This window comes from Carica papaya, mitochondrion, assembly GCF_054855325.1.
Source record: "Carica papaya mitochondrion, complete genome".
In the NCBI taxonomy this organism is placed as follows: Eukaryota; Viridiplantae; Streptophyta; class Magnoliopsida; order Brassicales; family Caricaceae; genus Carica; species Carica papaya.
This window is the reverse complement of record NC_012116.1, coordinates 135,001-157,500: the sequence shown is the minus strand read 5'-3', so window position 1 is coordinate 157,500 and position 22,500 is coordinate 135,001. Positions and strand designations below refer to the sequence as shown.

The 22,500-nt window shown below is 44.9% G+C and overlaps 4 non-coding genes across 4 annotated transcripts, besides 4 other annotated features; all 4 read right to left on the bottom strand.

The window, feature by feature from the left end:
• The first annotated feature begins 4,634 nt into the window (after positions 1 to 4,634).
• Positions 4,635 to 5,197: an inverted repeat.
• On the bottom strand, positions 4,640 to 4,713 carry trnfM(CAU). The gene has a single exon. It is a non-coding gene; the product is annotated as a tRNA-Met (tRNA).
• Positions 4,998 to 5,197: a sequence feature (rrn26 fragment).
• Positions 5,198 to 5,270: 73 nt separating this feature from the next.
• trnP(UGG) lies at positions 5,271 to 5,345 on the bottom strand. Its single transcript has one exon. It is a non-coding gene; the product is annotated as a tRNA-Pro (tRNA).
• A 218-nt stretch (positions 5,346 to 5,563) lies between these two features.
• On the bottom strand, positions 5,564 to 5,637 carry trnF(GAA). The gene has a single exon. It is a non-coding gene; the product is annotated as a tRNA-Phe (tRNA).
• Positions 5,638 to 5,983: 346 nt separating this feature from the next.
• On the bottom strand, positions 5,984 to 6,071 carry trnS(GCU). The gene has a single exon. It is a non-coding gene; the product is annotated as a tRNA-Ser (tRNA).
• Positions 6,072 to 6,757: 686 nt separating this feature from the next.
• Positions 6,758 to 7,049: an inverted repeat.
• A 5,822-nt stretch (positions 7,050 to 12,871) lies between these two features.
• Positions 12,872 to 12,929: a sequence feature (matR fragment).
• Positions 12,930 to 22,500: the final 9,571 nt, after the last annotated feature.

Below are 22,500 nucleotides of genomic sequence, written 5' to 3'. Positions count from 1 at the left end.
TCCGCAATAGAGATCGACAATCCTCAATTAAAGCGCCATGAGGATGAGAAGTAGAGTCGCCATGCTGAATAATTCTGATTATAGTTTGAGCATCCGCCTCACAAAGCACAATCTATAGCCTTCATCCCAAGCAAGGCTAAGACCTTGACGAATGCCCTCAAGCTCGGCTGTAACACTCGTACAGATTCCCAAGTCAAAAGTCAAAGCCACCAACCACTGCCCACGGGCATCTCTAATGAGCCCACCAGCTCCAGCCTCACCCGGATTACCCTTGGCGCATCCATCCGAGTTCACCTTTACCCAGCCATCCTCCGGAAAAGACCAGGAAAGAAAATCAGATTGGACCTGCCTGGAAGGTGTGTCATGCTGATCAAAGGCTGCTAAAACCTCCGCCAAATAGTTAAGAATGAAATGAATGGGGTTATCCGGTTGTGGATCAAAAAAAAGGAATGGAATCCCCAAATGCTAATAGAAAAAAGAACAGGCCAAGAAGGAAAAAAATGCTCTTAAATGAAGGCAGAATCAAGATTAGATAGAAGCCAATGCCTTAAAGAGGAAGAGTAAAACGAGGAGCGAAGCAGCTCGACTGAAAGGAGAGGAGCGAATTGATGGAATTAATTGATCCCAATAAATCCGAGCCTTGGTGCAGTCCCTTAGCTTAGGACATGAATGACATCCTCATATGGATGGGAACATATGGAACAACGAGTCTCCCAACCGATATGCCTATAAGTTCTAAAAACATTAGTTAGGAGACCTTCATGAACCACTAGCCACAAAAAGAATTGAAGACGAGGGGGCACTTTCAATCTCAAAATTGGACTCCATTTAAAAAGAAGTGAGTTTTGACTATGACTTTGACGAAGCATATTGTACACAGGACTTAGTGGAAAATATCCCATTAGAATTTAGACTCCAAATCAATTTATCAGACCCAATGACAAAACGGGCTAAAGGACAGCCCATAACAATCTCAACCAACTCATGAGGAAGAATTTGCTCTAACAACGTTTTCTCCCAGCACCTATCCTCAGTCAAAAAATCTTTGACTAAAGTCTGATTGTTCAAAAAAGGTTCCATTATCAACTCGATCGCACAAAGGTCCCCCAGGCACCCAGCTATCAACCCAAAATGGAACATTTGCTCCATCCCCAATTCTCCAAGTTCTCTAATGATATCTCTAGTGGAAGCTATGCTCTTCCAAACGTAGGAAGCATTCGGTTTAATAGCCACATCCAAGAAAAGGAAACTCTCACTTTTTGTTCTTAAAGACTCTAACCCATAAGGTTTCAGGATCAGACATCATCTTCCAACCGAGCTTAGCCAGCATGGCTTGGTTAAGGATCCTAGCTTCTTTAATATTAAGCCCTCCATCCTTCTTTCTAGGATTAGTCACAACATCCCATTTGACTAAATGAATCTTATGCTTCTCATTACTACCTCCCCAGAGAAACTGTCTATTAAGCTTCTCAATATTCTCACAAATAGCAAGAGGCAGTTTAGTGGACTTCATAGTGTACAAGGGAAGAGAAGAGGTCACTGAATTTCTCAAGGTGACCCGACCTGCAAGGGAAAGGTTTTTAGCTTTCCAACCACTCAAGCGAGACTGAACTTTCTCTAGAACTTCAGAATAGGTCTGTTTAGTGACCCTACCATGGATGATAGGGACCCCAAGAGACTTCCCTAAATTCTTGGTCAAAGGAATGCCCAAAATCTGACTAATCCCAGAAGCCAAACTGTGAGAAATATTAGGAGACAAAAACAACTTGGACTTATTAAGACTGACACGCTGACCAGAATGACTGCAAGAATTTGACATTAAATTGGAGCTTGGCGCAAAAGAAGCATTAGAAAAAAGAAGAAGATCATCAGCGAAGAATAAAGAAGCAATAGGAGGACAGTTCCTGCCCGCTTTGATAGGAGACCTGTTTTTACGCCGAACCTCATGATCAATTAAATGAGCTAATCTTTCGATGCAAAGGACAAAGAGGTAGGGCGAAAGGGGGTCTCCGCCAAGGAGACCACTTTGAGGCGCAAAAGAGTCTGTGACCTCCCCATTCCAAATGAGGGACATAGATGGCGAACGCACACAAAACATTATAAGATTCACTAAAGAAGAAGGAAATCCTACTTGACCCAAACTTTCTTCAAGAAAATCCCAACTTAAGCGGTCATAGGCCTTTTCCAAGTCAATCTTAACCGCCATTAGACCAGATTTATGACGAATGGTATGGACCAATTCTTGGGCAAGAATGATGTTCTCAATGGTAGTCCTACCTTTGACAAAACTAGCTTGGGTTGGAGCAAGAAAATTCTTCAAAAGGGCTTTCATCCTATTGGCTATGACTTTAGTCAAAATCTTATACACCACGTTGCATAAGCCTATAGGACGGAACTGTGTAATAAAATCAGGCTTAGGAGCCTTGGGGATGAGACAAAGATTTGTCAGATTCAAATCTTTAGGAAAAGCTCCAGTAGAAAAAGCATTTTAAATCATAAAGGTAATCGGCCAAAACTTTTGAAAAAAGACAGCTTTCAGGCCATCAGGGCCTGGGGCTTTAAAAGGGTGCATACTGAACAAAATGAATTTCCTCATTAGAAGAATTTGGACTCAAAGTCAGAGCTACTGAAGGAGCAATAGTAGGAGTGAAAACTGGGATAGGGTCCAGCTTGCTCATCCTCACAAGAATATAGCTTAAAAAAGTACTCACGGGCCTTGTCCCTTAGCTCATTTTGATCATAGCACCAAGAGCCATCAGAATTTCGAAGAGCAAGAATCCAATTTGAGCTTCTCTTGACCATAGTCGAGACATCATAAAATGGAGTGTTACGATCCCCAGACAACATCCAACGCACCCTAGATTTTTGGTACCAAAACTCTTCTTCTTGTTTTAAAATACGATTGTATTGGTTAATCAAATCACGCTCTAGCTCAATAAGAAAATGAGAAGGTCCCCTATCTAAGGCTTTTTGAATCCCAGCAATCCTAGTTAGGAGACGTCTCTTATTCCTAAACTGGTTCCCAAACGTATGAAGATTCCAGTCTTTAGTAGCCTGCACCATGGCCGGAATAAGCTCGGGAAGGGAAAGATGACTTTGATGCCAGACTTGATTAAGAAGATCTTTATATCTATCGTCTAAAAGCCAACAAGCCTCAAAACGAAAAGGACGAAGATGGGGGTTAGGAATAGGAAGACCTTCGAGATCCACCAATAATGGACAATGATCAGAATAAGTACGAGGGAGGTGTTGAACAATGGCCTCTGGAAATAGCAGTCTCCAATCAGTATTAGAAAGGGCACGGTCTAATCTTTCTTTGACATGCCCAAGACCAGGCCGAAGGTTGCTCCAGGTAAAGCGCGGACCGGAGAATCCAAGATCAATCAAATTGCAGCTGGAAATCCAATTAGCGAATCTACTACAGTGGAAAGACCGAGCAGCTCTCCCTCCTAACTTCTCATCTGCATCGCTAATCTCATTTAAATCCCCAATAAGCATCCAAGGGATGTTGATATCCTTACCAGCTTCTTGGAAGATATTCCATAACTCCTCTCTACTGGCTGGGACTCGCGTAAACTGCCGATAACAACCAATCTGGCGAAGAGCCCTGAGAGACCAAAGCATGAATAACCTGAGAAGAGGAATCCAGAACCTCTATCTTACATATCCCAGCATCCCATAACAACCAAAGACCCCCTGAACGACCAATAGGATCAGCGATATGGTGGGAATAAAAAGCCAATTGATTCACCAAAAATGGAGCACGCTCTCCGCGCACCCGAGGGTCAAGAATGATCACCAAATCAGGACGATGCGCCATTATATCTATCAAATTGCGCGGAAAAGCCTTCTTCCCAGCACCTCTACTCTTCCATGAGAGTCTCTTCATGTGAAACAAGGGAAGAAGAATGTTGAATCACACCAGATTGGTGTCCCTCAGTAACATCATCCATGGCATAATCTGCTATATCCTCCTCTACAATAGACGGACCAGTATCATGACTCTCATTGGCCGAGCCAGTCACTTTATCACGCGCCATGGTAAGAGTATGCCTTAACCGAGACGCGGAAACTTCACGACTCACAATGGAAGGATTAGGGTCAGGTGGTTTAGGGGGGTGTAGCCGAGTTTGATCTGGAGCATGACTGCCTGAGGATGGGGGAGATGAAGGATCAATGGGAGCTCTAACGGGAGCGGTAATGGAGGTGGGCACTGAGTTATGACGACTCATCTGATTTGGTGAAGAAAGACCGGTCTTGGAAGGACTAGAATGAGAAAGAGTTCCTTGGGCTGAATTGATACAGACCCCACGAGCGGAGGGTTCCAAACCTCGCCCTAGTACACCAACCAGGCAATACCTCAGCACCGCTTATTAACAATAAAACAAAGAAGGGCAGCCTGGGCGGCTTGAGCCAATGCCAAGCCTAAGTGCACCAAGCATTGCCATTGAGCCAGTTCTTGGGGAGTATCCCGGGGGACTACTCTAATAAAGAAAGTGCTTTCTCTCTTTGGCCGTTATAAAGAAAGTCTTCCTAAAGTTATGCAAGGCGAAAGAACACCAGGTTGGAAAAAGCAAAATCTGACTCAAAGGACTGAGTTAGGGCACAGCTGCCGGCTCCCCCAGCATCTCAAATGAGTAGGCGGGGACAGGATTCGAACCTGCAGTCTTCAGGTCATGAGCCTGATGAGTCGACCAATTCCTCTACCCCGCTTCTTCCCCTTCTCTTTCTTTCACTATTCCCACCGTTATCCCCGGCTTTGGTTGCTTGGCCGGGATAGAACCAGCGCTTAGTAAGCTAAGGCGACAGCCCGGTTGGAGCTATGAAGCTTACCCTTATATTATTAGAAAAAGGGGAAAGGGCTTTTTCAGCTTGCTGACTAGGGTTGGCAGCTAAATTCAGTCTTCGAGACCCCATAACATAAAAAGTAGTGGAGTGCATAAGCTCCCTTAGATATAGGGGCGACTCTCTTGTGGTAGTAATTGCGAATGAGCAAGTAGGGGGCGGCAACTAAAGAGGTAGCGAGACTGACCGCAATTGCAGGAATAGGTTGACTTTCTTTCATTTTGGTTATGGAAAGTGAAAGTCGTTTCGTTTAGTACGAGATCGCTTCACACCTCGCGGTGCTTACACCTCTCGCCTATCGAAGTTCTGTTCAAAAACCTCGTCCGAGAACTTGTATAGAGAAGGATTTCCCCGAATTCCCCCTGCTTTGTTTTCGCTCCGCTCGTGCGTGGCACTCCTTGCTCGCGGAGCGGCATACCGACAAATCAAGGTGACAGGATTCGAACCTATGGCCCTCTGTACCCAAAACAGATGCGCTGACCAGACTGCGCTACACCTCGTCTCACCCCCCGAAGCATATAGATCCACCCGATCGATGAACACTCGAACCGAACTCGCCCATCCTTTTGGGCACAGGGGGGCGAGAACCAATCCGAGTAATCCACCGCTTTTTCTTTAAAAATCTTCCTCCAGCACTATACGGCTTTTTGCCTTCTTATTTCACTTTCATTTAGAAATCCGGCTCGCTCTCGGCTACGTGTCCTTTTATCCCTTCGCCCGCTTAGAAGTGGATTCGAACCACTGACACAAGGATTTTCAGTCCTTTGCTCTAACCAGCTGAGCTACCTGAACCACTTTCCTAAAGTCTGTTTTCTGAATCGAGTAGCGCCCTACCTGACTAGTCAGGGAAAAGCCCAAAACTAAGAAAATGGATAGGGCTCGCTTCTTCGTCAAGCTTTCGAGCAGCTCTTTCAACTGCCGCCTAATCTCCCAACATGCTCAAGAACCGAGAGCCGTCCAGGGACTGGACGGCCATAGGGAGCTTGCTTATAGAAAGAAGATAGGCCGGTCAAACAAAAACAACGCGCAACGGGCTCTCCGCTCCTAGTCACTAAGTAGTGCTCTTTTTTCCTCCGGGGGACTCTACCAAGAGGTTCTTTCTCTCACGTAATTTCGCCCGCCCGTTCCACTTCCGCGCCGGAGGAAATGGGATTCGAACCCATGATACAATCTTCTTGTATGTCGATTTAGCAAACCAATGCCTTAAGCCACTCAGCCATCCCTCCAAGTTGTTGATCGGAATTTCTTGTGCGGTTGGTTGCCCGAAGGGCTATCTGATCCGATCAACTGCGTAAGCCGTAGCGCGCTAGCGCGCGTACTCTTCCTTTATCTATGAGCGAGACTCTATCCCCAAAAGAAAGATGCCACTCGTTGGGCGACGCCTTCCTTTCTATGAACACCCCACCACTGAATGATGAACTTTGCCTGTCTTCGCCTCCGACCCGACCAGGAGAGAAGACAGGGTCAAGCCAAGCCCTTACCCGCCCGAATTTCATTCATATCTCCTTCGTCTGGTCGAGATTTTCCCGGACTGTGACTCTTCTATTACATTACATTACGGAGAAGTGTCCATTCTCGTCATGATCGATCCACGTCCTACCGTAGTGCCCGGAGAACCTTAGCAACCAAAGCTAGCTTACTAAGGCGAAGGCTTTTCTCGTTGATTGCACGAGCTAGCCGGCCTTTTTCTTGCTTCTATCTCCGCCTATCTGATCTTTTGAACAGGCCTTGTGACTACAGAAAAAGAGCTTTATACAGGAATTGCGATATGGCTTAGCTTCTCTTAGCTCGTCAAAGTCTATAAGGCGTCATTAGCAGTTACCTGCTATTGGCGGGAAAGGGTCATCCCCTTTCCGGTCATGATCGCCACACGATCCTGACTCCATGAGGCAGGAGCATGGTTTGGTAATTGGGGCTGTCCTAGGGACAGGATCCCAAGCTTCTTGTTTTCTATCTGATATGTATAACCTCGATCACAGTCTTCTCTTCTGTGATACCTTAAGTCATACTTGAGGTGCCTTCCCATGGTCTCAACAAGATTGAGATCATTTAGGTGAGTTCTAATGGACTCATTTTTGAGAAGGTCTGGACATAGATGTTCAGACGACACATGGGCGACGCGGAAGCCTGGCATGCAGAACTAACCACGGTTAGGGAATTAAGCTGCCCGAAGGAAGCATAATTATAACGTGTACCATGAATCGACTGTTTCCGACACTTATGGCAATTAGTTCCATTAGGTGGCAGAGAATTTGAGAAGATTCTCGCATGATGAGGTCATTTCTAAATAAGATGATCCTCATTGTGGCTGAAGGTCTAACCAAGGAATTCTGTATTTCAGCCTACCTTTTTACCAAGCTGGTGATACGATTGTATCGTAAGTCTGGTGCTCTGTTCACTGCTTTCTATTTGAAGCAGTGTTCATCATCATTACAGCAGGCTTATGGGGGTGTGAAGACCCCTCATACTCTGCTACCAGTTCCGGTATCCTTGACACGATCGGGATATCCTCAAATTCTCCCATCCTTCCATAGATTAATGATATATAAGAAGGATGATAAAGCGGATATGATAGTGAGAATTTACTTGTCTTTCTTTACGATAGCTAATGCTATCTTAATACCAAAGAAAGTTTCCAAGTCAACTATCATTGAGCCTGTTAATTGTATGGATTCCGTTGAAGAATTCTGTTCATCTCTTAAAATGAGTTTGAATAGACTTCTTCCTCGGTATGTCCCTAATCTCACTGAAATACCTTTGTTCCAAGGTATGACGTGGGAACCAACCATTAAGTGCCTTCCATCCTTTTATTTAACTAAGTTTGATAGAGGAGGATTAGGACGTGAGAAGGTTAAAGATTAGAAATCGGTCTTTACCTTCTTACCCTTTGAGCTTGCTAATTGGCGTGAGCTTGTGAACTTTGTTCACGCTCAGGGTCAACAGTGGTCTCAAGGCGCATTATGGCCTGAGTATATCAGATATCCACTAGAGAAAACGAAGAAATTGATAAGTGGATGGTCTTTAGATATATTTGAGCGAACTAATGGTCCCTTGTTGCCTTCGATAAACGACTTTGGTTTACGATGGATACCAGGGAAACTAGGTTGTTCGTGTCCAGGAGGGGGCAAAGGGCGAATCTTCGCCATAGGTAACTATGTTAATCAGCGGTTGTTGAAGCCTGTTCACGATTGGTGTATGATTGTTTTACGGTCATTGCCAACCGATGGAACATTTAATCAAAGAAAACCGTTGGATAACTTAGTGGGCAATAGATATTGCTACTCATTTGATTTAAAGTCTGCCACCGACCGGTGGCCGTTACTTTGATTATTTGAGGTAATGTTTTCTCTATTTTACCGAAGTTTTGCTTCTAGTGTTGTGAATTCAGCACTAGCAACAAAGATTTTCACTGTACCGTTTGTAAGGAAACTAAATAGTACAGTGTCATTTGTTGCGGGGCAGCCTCTCGGTTACTATTCGTCTTGGGCTCTCTTCTCCTTAACCAATCATATATTAGTATGGTGGTGTGCGGAGGAGGTTTACCCTGGATCAGTGTTTAAAGACTATGCCATTTTAGGCGATGACGTTGTCATCGCTAATACGGCAGTCGCTGAGAAGTATGAGCAGGCCTTATCCCGTATAGGAGTTTCAAAAAGTTATCAAAAGTCTCTTATATCGGATACTGGGTGTGCTGAATTTGCCAAGAAATTCAGGGTTGCAGGTTTATATAAAGATTTCTCACCTCTTTCTTTGAAAAATCAGCTATCTTCCCACCATCCATATGGTTTGATGGGTGTTCATAACACCTACACTATTAAGAGATTGTCTACTCTTGCTCGTGTAGGAGGTGCAGGTTATAGGCAATTGGCAAGGTTCGATCACCAACGATCTAAGCATTTTATGCGGGTCGTTGCCATGTATCATAAAACCCTGCTACCTGCGGATCTCTGGTTAGGCCGCGGTTGTCCTTTGAATCCTGACTTAAGAGGAAAAATTATTGACTTCTTGCGTAAGGGGATGGCCCCTCGTGATTTGAAAATTAGACCTTATGATTTATTTAATCAGCCAGGTATGAAGGATTTTCTTGAGTGGTCATGTTTAAGGGCTTGGGTGAAACAGTGGCTTAAGTATATAAAATGGTATTATTCTTTAGCACTGTCTCCTTGTGTAACCATCCAGGATTTCTTTGAGGCACCTGTGATCAACCATAATTGGAAGATCACTAAGGCCAATCCAGATTTCATTAGATTTGGATTGATCTGGAAGGTCTATGATATGGTTGCCTTATTGGGTCCCGACTTCAAGGTACCTATCCTTGAGCCGTTGAAGAGTGATATTAATTATCCTTATTTAATGGGTGGAACGTCTGGTACACAATTCTTGGTGTGTTCCGAAGGTTTAATCCAACCTTCGGCAGCAAGAGGGGTGGTCTTTCCTGGTTTAACAATCCAGGATTCTGCAACCCCCTTGTCGACCATCAAAGTCTATAATAGAAATAGAATAAGGGGTTAAGTTACATATGTAAACATCAACTAGACTTCGGTGGTTCACAACCACCCACTTCTTTGAAACATCAAATCCGGCGTAGTATGAGTTCTACGTTAGTAAACGAAGAATTGGGTGATATCAAATCCTATGTCCAAAAGTGGAGCACCATTATCTGATCAGGCTAAAGAAAGACTGAAGGCCAAAATGAGATATGAGAAAAGGTTGAAACGACAAGAAGAGCGCTTAGTGAGGAGACAAGACCGGAGGGAGGAAATTCTCGCGAATAAGGAAGCACGTCGACTCCGAAAGGAAGCTCGCGAGAGGGAAAGATAGGAAAAAAAAACCAATGACATTCATCCCAAGCCGATTGCTTCTTTCGAGATGGTAGTGAGGAAGGAAAATGCTTTGTCTTTCGATGTAGTTTCAAGTCTTCGATGTCCCTCGGAGACTGACAAGAGTCAGAATGGGTACTAACAGAGTAGTAGAATGGGATTGATGATGAGCGGGCAAAAGCAGCCCCCAGATCTCCTGGTTTGTGAGCCAGGTTCAACCCTTCTTTTTTCTTGGCATGAGATGCCGTTACACCATACACAGTAGGCGAAAGACCAAGCACAAATCTCGATCTATAGGGTTTTGGTCTTTCGACATGTGATTCACTGCCGAAAGCTCCTTCTTGTACGCTAGCACTTGAGGGAGGTGGTTCGGCTACCTTTTTCGTCGTGTTTGCGGATGGAACATCAAATCACTAATTTCTTTCTCTCTTATTACTATGCCATTGATGAAGATTCATAGCTTGGGAAAAGACCTGAAATCCTACCTTCCGGCATAGCGAGAAAGTGTTGACAGAGCAGAGTGAAAGGCACCACATTGAGAGGCGGGCAACGAGGTTATATCGCTCTAAAACAGGTACTGATAACGAACCACAAGCCCTATTAAGCCGAAGAAAGAAGCAATCATACCCCAAGATATTGCACTTCAAAATCGTTACTAGAAGCACTGCAAGCGCACTTCCTATCTAGGCAAACCAAACCCGAAAAAAGACCTCCCTCCCGGCTAGCCTTGCAAGAGCGGGAGAATAGAACTGAGCATCAAGGCTGCAAGACAGAAGGAAGGTTCCCGCGTGCAGGAAAGCTTTTTCACCGTCTATTGGGTATTTGTCTCTATCTCGCTCTCCCAACTCATACTTATGATAGGCGGGCTCAATGCCAGATATTTACCTCTGGAAATCCTTCTCTTTGAATTTCCGGTATTCAGTTGTCTTCCTTGGTTCCACCCTTCCATTCATGAAGCAGATCGCCGGGAAGGCTCTTTCTCAAGCATAAAGCGAGAGTTTTCGACCCTTTCACATCGAAAGACAAACAAAACTCCTGGTAGAAAGCCTGTTTCTTTAGTAGGAAATCAACGCGTTGAAAGATCTTTGATCTCACCCTGGGAACAAGTCCAACAAAGCACTTTTCCCTACCAAATTCTATCTATCTTTGCCTGCTTCTTCCATTCGCTGAGCCTTTCGCTCCTCTCCTTTCAGTCGAGTGGCTTTCGCTCCTCTCTCCTCTCTCTGTTCTCATTTAGCTTTAGCAGGGAAGCAAGCAGACTTCAATCGAAAGGAAGAATCCTTGAAATGTATTCAATAGGATACGAACATAGTCTAGCTACAAATAGAGTATGGGTAATATTTGGAAGGAAAGATGAAAGTTTTTTGAAATGAGAAAACTTGCCCTATAAATCCCCTAAGGGCCTGACCTCTAAATTGATATGGGCTTTCCGAGCTAGCAGGCCAACAACCATCCATCCTGACCTGAGAGAGGATAGGTCTCACGCACTTACTCAATTACCTAAAAAAGGGAGAATGAAAAAGAAAAGCAGAAGGGGAATAGAAAACAGAAGCGCTTCCACTCCCACTCCAACTTGCGAGAAGGGACCGTATTCTTCGATGTCCCCTTAGGTAAGTATGTCCCGTAGGTATCCTTCCGCCTTCCGCTGTCGGTTATGCAAGATATTCCCCCACTTTCGTCAAGGTATGGTAGGTCTATTCCCAGGTTATGGATTCCAGTGAGATTTAAGCTAGCCAATTAGATGCCTTCCAATATAAATCAAATAAGAGGGCTTGCTACAGTGTATTTCACTTGTCTGATGGCTTTAAAAAAGAGGTAACGAAGATTCTATATGGGAAGAAAACAAATTAGATCGAGGAAGAAATCCTATATTAGTCCTAGTACTGGCATTAATGGAAAACCTAGTCACAAGATATCCTCGCTCTTACTACTGGTATTTGGATAACTTCAAGGACCTTCGACCTATTAGCTCGAGAGCAAGAAAATAAAGAGTGTAGGGTGCTGGCTTAAAAGATGGAGCTTCTCTTCTCATCGAAACAAATCTATCTCTTATCCTTCTTTAGTTAGCCCTCCCCAGGGAAAGCCGTTTATTACACTACACGATCTTGACTTAGATGGATCTTTATCTTTGCCCTAACCTAGCTTGCTGGAACTGACCCAAAAGCTAGAGATTCAGAATGGACTGAAACTATATCTTTCCGAACTAGCACTTCAACTAGAATGATGGCAACTACCATTAGTCATATATAAAGTGTTATCCTTACCGGTTTAAAAGGTAGACTATGAATATTGAAACTCCTACACTTACTGGGAATGGCCCTATCAACACCTCCAACTTAAGCTGGATCTCTAGGTGGCTGACCAGGAGAAGGACTCGCTTACAAATTCACTTGCTTTCAATAATCCTGCTTGAAAACTGACTTTCTTACATTAATAGACTAGCCTTTCTTTTATTTCGACTCAAGGCTTTAGTGCAATATCTTAGGTAAAAAGACAGGGGATCGCTATGCCACTTAATTGTACAGGTTGGGGTTACACTCACCTACCATTCCCCTACCGCTCCGTGGGCTTCTTCTTCTTAGTCTGCTCGAAAGGAAAGCAAGTCACTCGAGAGTAGAAAGAAAGAGACTAGAGTATGACAGAACCAGTGGCCTTTGCGCTTGGTCTTGGATTAGATTGCCAAGGCCTCTCTCTGATAAGTTAAATGATCGATGATGTGCCTTCCCGAGGGTTTGATGATTAAGAAGTACATAATTCAATGAATTGATACCCATCAAGCTCTTTGTCAGTTTTACAGGACAAAGAACTTGCCCGCGTGTGCGGATGGTATTCAGTTTTGATTCCTCAATCTCCAACTGTCTTTCTAAAAGAGTCTTCGTCAAACCCCGGGCTCACAAGCCCTCAGGTCACCCCCGAGGTTCCACAAGTCGCCCACCAAGAAGTTTCCGCTTCCAGTCTATCACAGTATGAAAAGGTAGCTGGCGACATCCGTACTCGAATTCTTAAGGAGACTAGCTATCGGTTTCGGAAAAGGATAACAGATGCAAATCCTCTATCTTTCACCCATTTGCTATTCTTTTGTTGAGACTCCCCCGCCAGGCACGAAGAGTCATTTATGGGAGTAACCTTCCTTCGCTCGTGCTTCTAGCAAGTGTGAAAACTGGAATAGAGTTCTACAAGGGGCATTCTTCGTTGGGCAATCCAAGCATGGCACTTCTACTCGGGTCGAGGCTGCCACTCGTTCCTAAGACGGATCAAAGAAGAAAGAAAAGAACCTGAACTAACGTCCACCCTCTGGATTGTGTGACATTACTAGGAGAGAACCAGGCGTTCAAGCTATAAGATCAAATTTGACTTTTTGATCCAATCGATTATGCAGTTGATTTAGCAGCATAACCATAACTAGCACCAGATCGGTCTTGACATATAGGCGAAAGCTACTTATGGTCCAGCAACTTGATCTCGCTCTGGAAAAGGAAGTCTAGGCTTCTTTCCTTCCTGCCGCTGTTAATGACATTTATGGATCAAGAGGATTGATTAATAAAGAATCTTATGAATATGGGTATATATCCTTTATAACTGGCTAGTAATGCACATGTCTTTCTTCTCTTACTATGAGTGGGCGTGCTACCGAAATGACTTCAGGTTCTTTGACTAGGGACATAGCTATAAGATCTACTACTAGTGCTTTAGCCAGAGCCTTCTTCTATGCAAGATCTATTGATGTGATAGACAGATCATGAGCATAAGACTCTGATGCTTAGTTTGTTCCATTTCTAGCTAGAATTAGAATAAACGATCTCGAGATGTGTCGGCCGGGATGCCGCAGGCTCGGATGGAGGGAACGTGAGGCAGCGTGATTGATGGCTTTCAAAGAGGCTATGCCGGGTCTTTTCTTTTCTAGGTTTTCCCCTCTCTACCTAGGACGCATTTACTGGCTAAGCTCACAGGCTAGGGGCCTATCCAAGGCAAGATCCTGCTGTGGTGTAATCAATAGCTTATGATTCTCATTTGACTCAGCGTTAGAGGATCTAGAGTTCCAGTGTTTTTCCTGATATCCCGCCTGTTATAATCAAAGACTTTTTCCCTTCTATTCCTTTGCGAACCAGTAACAAAGTGCTTGGTATTGTCCCTGCATGTGGTGTGGTGTTTTGTTTTCCCCTCCCTGTAGAATATGCGTAGGAGGACCCACTATAATGGATTCTCCTCCTGAAGTCAGAGTATCCAGATCTTTTCCTCACCTCGTCCCGCTATTCCGCTTTCTTTTCTCTATGTGGTATGTGGTGTCTTCATTCCCCGTAGCTGTATTAGTAGTCCCCGGTAATAGGAGTCTTTCCCCAAGGAAGGAAGCCTTTTCAATCTCCTTCAAGCAAGTCAAAGCTAGCAGTCGTAGGGTAAGCCCTTTTGTCAGCCATTGAGCAAGTGAGTTCTTTTTTAGCCAGTTCGGAAAAAGAAAGTGCCATTCCATCTGCCTTCGAGCTCAGCTAATCCCCAGCCCCTTCTGTTGCAGTTGCAGTAAAAGGGGAATCCATTAGATCAGGAAAGGAAGATGCATTTTCCTAAGAAGAGAATAAAGCGACTTCTGGACTTTCTGTGGCAAGCCCCTCTATCGATTGTTAGTTCCCAGCCATGGGGAGTTCTCTTTCTCCAGTTTGAGATCCAGCTGGCTAGTTTGAAAGTGTTTACTTTACAGGGGGTAATCTAGTAGCAGTACCGGTCCCGATGGTGATCTCTTTTTTTGGGGTCCAGGCCGGTACTTTTCCCATCCTGTGATCAAGGCTGAGATAAAAGCCTGTTTTGTAAAGCCAGTTAAAGGCCAGCAAATGCAATCTCTGAGTCTAAGGAAATTGCTTTTACTTTACACCGGTGTGAGACCCTCCTTTTCTTTTCCTTCCTTGTGCGAACCATTTCAAGGACTGGACTCCATTTTCTAAAACCAGTGAAGATATTTGCAATTCTCTTCTCAATGTCGTGCCAGCTGAGGGAATAGTTTACAGGCAAGTTACATTTGCTGTGGAACCAGTCGAGGCTGGTCAAGATCAATAGGCCAAGTGACTTTGAAAGCCTTCCAATTTGAGTTCCCTTTGTAAGCCCTGCTCTCGGAAAGTTCCCTGCCGAGCTTGTTGAAGTTTTAGAAACCACTTTGCTCTGCTTGCGGTCCATTCCCTTCATTTTGTAGGAGGGGTGGTGAGACAGAGCAGAGCTGGAAAGGAGCCCTCGGGGTGCTGCTGCTTTAGAAAGCTAATTTCTTCCTTTCTCAAAAGACAGCATTCTCTATTTTATGAAAAGTGGAGTGAGAGCCTCTGCTTGCGGGTGAGGGGCGCTGGAAAGCAAGAGAGCGAAAGCTGTTCTCATCTCAACGGAAGCTGAGATTAATTACAACCCGCTACCGGAGAGAGTGTCTTTCAAAGTAGCCTGAACCGCCTTCTCACGCTAATAAACGGCCTTAGAGACCCTTCCTCAGCAGGAATATATACGAGACTAAATGCGAGTAGTGGAGTTTACGTAGCGAGTATAGAAAATCAAAATGAATAAACGCTTTATTGCGATTTCTTCTTCAGCCGGTTGGAGTTTCAGTTGACTTAGTTTACCTGAAGCACCCATAGAAGCTCCAGTTTTCCAGATGGAGCCACAAATAGGAGGATGGAAAGATACGACTAATTTCACTGTGGCGCCCCTAGACGATTAAAAGGTCGTCTTAGGGATAGAGTTCTTGGATACCAAACCAAAGCCGTCCCTACGCCATACTTAGGCACCTTAGGCATCATGGATGAAGGAAGACCAGGCTCAAGGCCATCTCTTCCTTCATTTTCTGACTTCTATCCCTTTGAATAGCAAAGTAGCCCAGCAAGGGGGAATCCCAGAGTAGCTAGAAGTAGAAGATTCAGCCTCTGTCAGAGGAAAGACGGGGGACACTGGGGTTGAACTCCTTTCTTTGACTGTCACTGAACGAATCCGGTAATCGGTGCCGTGCAACCCTTCTTCTTCTTATAGAAAAGAAGCATCCCTTGGCTTATCTGCTTTAGAGGCAAAAGTCAGTCAAAGCAAACTTGTCAATTCCATACGGACAAATGAAAGCTAGGCTAGTTAGGAAAAAAACACTTATAACATCGGGAACCACAGAAAGCTCAAATCTTTCTAAAAAAGAAATTACCGAACGTCTTCGGAAACTATTGGGGGACTGCTCCTCAAATGCAATAGGAAGGGTACGGTTCCGCTATCACATAGTAGTGATGAAAAGCTTCCCGTAACACAGCAGCTAATAAAGCAAGCGGACATTTCATTCAAGTGTAAAGTCAAATTCAAGAAAAGAAAGCCTGGTGCCACTGACTGGCCGACTGGGCCTTAAGCTGACTATTCTCTAGACCGGGAAATGACTCCTCCACTTCTCACTTCTAGGCTGATGCCCTAATCTTTCTTATGGAAGGGCATTCTCTAACACTCCTATCCGTGAAAACTCACTATTTGAAGTGCTCGAACCCACAAAGTGGAAGTATCTACTCGAAGGATAGATAGAGTTCTGCCAGCACCCTTCAAGCTATGAAAGGGGGGGCAGGACGCCAGAAGAGAGTGAAGTGGCCGACAAGCTATATATATCTTTGGAGACCGGCATTCAATTCATTCTATTACTCCCTGCGTTGGTGCCAACCCTGACTATTGGCAGTGAAATCAATGTCGTCTAGAAATGTCATCTAAAGACAGGCAGAAGGTCTCTCCTAGTTCCAAGGAAAGCCCTCAACCAAGACCCCCACGCCATTTACTTCCTATGGATTATCTTGGCTAACTATTTCATTAAATAAAGCCCTCGCTCCGAGAAAAGCTTTTCGTCTTTTCGGGGATCAGTTAAGGAAGGACCAGAAATTTCGGTATCTTCTAAAATGTGAGAATTGATTCTCAGTTCTGAGAAAGCATAATTAAAGTACATTATCCGATTCGGGGGTAGGACTGGTACTAGCTACGGCATCTGATTGAGCAAAGGGGATCAATTCAACGGTGGAAGTTTGGCAGGCATTGATTGAAGCTACATCCGGAGATTCAGCGGTATCAGATTCTCTAATAGCAGAAGATTGGGAGATATCAGACTCCCCGGTAGCAGACTCTTTGGCACCGGACGATCAGACTTGTCAATCATTCGACTCAGCGGTAGAAGCCGGTCGGAAGAAAGCAGACAGTTCAACGAAGGCTCGGTCCTAATTTATATTTCCCTATAAGTTTAGCAGTCCTCTCCAGTTCGCCAACTCTTTATGGGTCTTCGTGGAAAAGAGTACTATCTTGTAATGGAACTTCTTTGCCAGCTTTCCGCTATCGAAAGGAAGGTGTTCAGGGCTTTTTCCCTTCCAAGTTTTATAAAAGTAAGTAGAAGAAGGAACTGACGGTCTAGACCTAGAGGTCAGATCCATCCTATAATAGAAAGATTCGAATAGGCGAAGGTACTCAAGCGAGAAAGGTGGCTGGCATTGTCACTGGTCTTTTTCTTTTTGCTTCCTTTCTTTTTGGTGATTGTATTCTCTAGTGAACGGTACTAGCTGCTTGTTTTTATTTGACTATCCAGTCAAGGCCTATAATAGAGCTTATCTTTTTCCCCGTATTCTTTTCCACCGGTACTTCCTTTTTCTATTTGTACTATCTATTTAATTGACCAATAGCGGAACTAGATCTCCTGCGGTACCGATGGATCTAAAAAGAAAGGAGTTCAAGGCCCTTGCAATCCACTGACATAGGTTCTTTCTATTCTCTTTCTATTGTCTCGGCATTCTGGGTTGACTCTTCTCTTCTACAGCAGGGAAAGACAGTCTTCAAGAAAAGAAAGACCTGTGCCCATCTTCTAGTTTTTGCTCTTCCCCTTCAGTTTCAGTAGGGCAAGCCCTTTCCTCAACCATTTCTGCACCCATTCTCCGATCCGAGCAGGAGAACATGAAGCTTTTCTCTTGAATTGCTCTTTTGATTGAGTTCAAGAAAGCCTTCGTCCAATAGGAACCCTACTTATCTAGCTTATACATATAAGGAAAGGAACTAATACCAGTCTCGATCAAAGGAGTCCAAAAGAACGGGGTTGGATGCGCTTCTGTCTTTAAAGAGAGTTCACCGAGGGTGAGCATATTTCTTTTCTCTTGTGTTGGCTTTGCAAGTTCCTGCTGTGCATCCCTGCCCGATCATTTTCTTCTGATTATCTGTTTTTAGCCAAACTACTAGCTTCTGGGAGGAGGGTTATAGACTCATTCAGGTTGAGACGGACTCCCTGGTTTCTATACAGAAGCTGCACAATGGCTGGGCCTGAGGATCCACATTTCAAGATTATCCTGAGAATCAGAGAAGGGATTGGAGGTGTGAATTGAGACATATTTGGAGGGAAGGCAATGTGAAGATGTGTTGGCTAAGCAAAGTCTCGGTCCTGCTCCTGGCTTAACCATCCTACGTGACCCCCCCACGAAAGTGGAAAAAGCATAATAACTTAGGCGCGACGACACCTAGAGTTGTTACAGTGAGGGAGAGCGAAAAGCCTAGGCACTATGGGGTGAATTACCGGTGCGAGAAGGGGAATTCAGCCAATCTTTCCCGTTGACAACCAAAAATACGGGGAAAATGAAAGAATGGCACGATTGAACTCTCACTTAGGAAAGGAAATTGACTTTCATCCAAAAATCCCGAGAAAACGTGAACTTGTCCGATTCAAATTTGATTTATGAAGGGAAAAGTGATTGCAACGAAAATTCCCGAGACCATTGATTAGAATGTTCCTGAGGCGGGCAGGCAAGGAGATTACTTAGCGCATTGACTAATTCAATTTGGACGACTAGCCTAGTGGCACAATAAAAAGCGAATTTGCCTCAACAAGTCGTGTAGGAATAGGAATCCGAGGAAAGAAGTCAGGTTTGTCTCTCCACTACTTGATGTGGGGTTATCAGAGTTTATCAGCATAATAGAAAGAATCAGCTATTGGGTAGGCACTCCTAGCAGCAAGATAGGTTGTCTTTGCTCCGCTCCTGGGTCATACCCTAAAGAAAGGTGCCCCGACAATATCAATATTGAGTACCAAAACTGGGATGACCAATCGATAGATAGGTGGGAATCTCTTTTCTATCTATGGTAGCGCCCATTTGAGGATCGAGACGACGTGACAGACTATTGACAACATGTTTCATAGGCATTGACTTGGAAGTGGGAAGAAAAACCTTGTGGTACGGTACTCCACCTTTCGGGGTTATATCCGCTACGAAGAAGACCAAAATCCATACCTGGGTCGGGCACCCCCCAAATAGATTGAATCTTGATGAGTCGAAATTGCGTTTTTTGGCTAAAGTAGCCGAAGTTCCAGTGCCATTTGAGTGAGGAATTGAGTTTGAGCCCCAAAGCATGGTTACCGGGGAATTCTATAGCGAAACAAAAACCCTAGTTAGGTACGAAAGAGCTGACAAAAGAGCTATTAGCTATTAGACCTAGGAGTTGGGAGGGCTTTTTCGGGTATCACCTCGAACGGGCAATCGGATTAGGCCAGGAAGAGAGGGTCTTCTTTACCTTCAACAACATCAGCTTGCAGAAGACCTAGAAAGCCTCCTCCCTGACTTTTCTGTGAACCTTTCTCGCTAGAGTCACGAGTGGGATAACATGTGCTTTTAGGAAAGACGGAAAGCGGAACTTCTCGCTTGGCTAGGGGGGAAGAGCTAGCTGCCATCTTGGTTCAGTCCGAAAGCACAGAAGAGACTCATTCCTTTGGTCCCCATCTTCGCCTGTGTGACCTTCTGTTTTCATTCAGTCGTGGTCGGGGCTTAGCCCTCAATCCCTATCTCAAGGGCATGACCTAGGGCCCCCTTTCGGGAGAAGAAAAGGGTAGGGATGACAGGATCATAGCTATCAACCAAGGAGTTGTTGATGTTGATTCGGAAAGATTATCTAGAAGGTTTAGGAATTTGTTTTCCTTCCTTTTGATCCAACAAAGGAGGATTCTTGGTATCTCAGGAAAAGCTCTTCGATCTCCCTAGTGAGAATCCGCCTCACTTCGCTCTCTTCTCTTGTTCGTGTTTGGAACAGAGGTCTCTCTTCCCTGCGTTGGGAATGCTAACGCATTTCCTTGTTCCTTTCGTTTTGTGTATATGTCAGAATGAGACTGAAAAGCTTCGTGTCCGTTGTAAATTGTTCACTTAATCGCGCATCATTTTCGAGAAGATCATAACAGACGTTTGAATCTGTTCTTTAATCCCCATCTTTCATTCCAACTCTATTTTCTTGTGTGCGATCCTTTTTTAGGATCCTTCTTTCAGGTTTGGAACCCTGACGCGGAAGAATTCTGAAGAAGAGTACTACGGCGAACTTCAAACTGAAGACGAACCCAAGAAGCTCAATGGGCTAGTTTCAAGTTCGATCAGACACGAAATCAGGTATAGCCACCAGCCTAGATAGAACGGGCGGGGGAAGAAAAACTAGGAGCGAGCCACATTCAAGAGGGTTGTCAAAGGCCCTCTCAATAGAGCGATTTTGTCATTGAATCGATGGAGGGAAGACTCCTTCGGTAGGTGCCCCCGACTCTTCCTGTTTCAGGGATGGGATCTTATGGCTTAATCTCTGATTGCGCGGGATTCATCTTTGTTTGGTACCCTCAGGCCCTGAACCAGGGGTTGGAAGGACTTTACAATTGAACACGCTGCGGGCGATGAAACTCGGCAAGGAGAAGGCTGAACCCAGGTGCTACACTACAGTAGAAGCTTTGGCAGTTTACCATGGCTTGATGTTATAGTTGTCATGCTAAAGCCGTTGATAGCTACTTCGCTTGACGAGCTAAGTAGAAAGACTTTCTGGATTCATCCACAACTGATGGTGCTTGCTTTAGGTTGATCTGATCCCTAGTTCGGATTCGGAAAGGCTCTGACTCTTTCACCGGTTAGGTTCCCGGCTTGTGCCCCTAGCTAGTAGGTAGGTGAAAGCACTTTTGGCAATGGCTTTTCGAAAGCATTTTCTAGAACAGGGAGGCGTTTAGTTCCTTTGGTTTGGAAGCGAGACAGATGTTGGGAAAAGCAAGTACTCGGTCTTTGATGAAAAAAGAATCTTTCTGGAACTCGGCATGATCCTTTTGAAGTTCTCCCGTCCGGATTGACTTAGGAGGTTTATTCAGAACTACGAATGGGATTCGTTCAAGGCAGTCGCATTTGAGGGACTTTGAGGGCATTCTTCCACTAAGAGCAATGAGTGAAATAAGCTTATGGAATCGGCATTTATGTGTCACGCACGATAGTTCGATTGGGAAGGTACCTTAGGTTAGCCAAATCACTATCTTCTTTTTTTTCTTGATCTGAATAGATCAGGGTCTTTTTCTAATTAAGGAAGTAGCACCGGCGGCAGTTAACTAAGAGGGCTTTTCCCTCTTTTTAGGGCTTACCTCTTTTTTCCTTTGAGAGTCATCAGAGAATGGGAGGTGACAGTACGTCATATGCTTTCCTCTTCAAGAGCTGCAGGGCGTCAGAGTCAAACCCTTGATTTCTCCACAACGAAATGTGAGATATAAGCTAGAATAAAGTACCAACAAAGAAGAGGCTGATCCTTTCGCTTCGGGATCCCCCGTTACTCCACTACTGCCTTCCCCTGATTCAGGGGCGGGCGGACCAACAATCCATAGTGTAGAGGGCTGGCTCATCAATCGAGTACGGTCCGTGTGCCCTTTTTCTCTTAGTCGCTAATAGAAGAGAGCTGCACAATCAATAATTGGAGTGCCCGGGCATATCAACATCCAATTCCTATTCCTCAAGAGGGAAATTCCTCGCACATAATTAAGGGAGCCATTGAAAGGTGACCGAAAGACCAGATACGGGGACTGCCCGAGCTAATGATAGAGGCAAGAACACTTTCCGGCCAGGCCTTACTATAACCAACCTTACAGATCCCACTCAATCTTTTACACCGATGTATCGTACTCTCTCGACCAGGTCATCATAAGAAAAGACTGCTAAATCTTTCCAAAGTGATAGAAGGAGGGAAGGCTAGCTACAACTAAATAACAGCCAGCTGAAAAACGCTAGCTAGCTAGGCTAGCGCGCAATGGCTTTCTCTGATAGGGGCTCGCTTCTTCAAGCTCCGCCCAACCTATACAAGGTGCTGCTCGCTTTCTCTCAGCCACCAGTGGCTTATGTGGTGGTCGGCATTCTTACGTGCTCCTCCTTGCCCCCTACTTAAGAATCCAAAGTTGACCTTTGGATATTGTCGTGACGCTTTGGTTACGAAGGTTACCGGGGTCTAGGTTTATGGATGGATTCAGTCAGCGAAAGTCCTCAATCAATATCAACAACATGTCGTGACCGCTTAGGCTTGGTTGATTTTGTCAGAAAAGAAAGTAGGTTTCGGGGGGTTCATTGATTAGTACACCTCCGGTGCTGGTAAGGTCGGGACCGTGGTCGTCCGTCTCCGGTTTGCCGGCCGATAAGATCTCTGAGATTGACCAGCCAGCTGGGTTGGTTTGGCTATTCCTTTCTATTGAAAAGGAGTCAGCTGTCTGCGCGAGTCACCTTCTTCTAGGCTCCGCTGGACGACACGGCATTCTCGAGGCCGGCCGTACTTGTGATGGTTCCCAAGGATCCAATATGACCACTTAGGTCTACGTTGCCGCGATATTGTTCTATGGAAGCGGGCGGGCTGTTAGAAGTTCGGCCCGCTTTCTTTTGGTGTCGTAGGGGAGGGATTGACCTTTCTAACGCATATTCAGTCGTACCGGCATGGCCCCACTGATTTGTTTTCGATCGGAGCATCAAGCAGCGCAACCCGGTTCTACTTGACTAAGCCCCGTGCTCGTCCAAGGAGGGAGTTTGCTTTACCCAACTCCCTTTTTTATAACAAGGCAGAAACCCCCGAC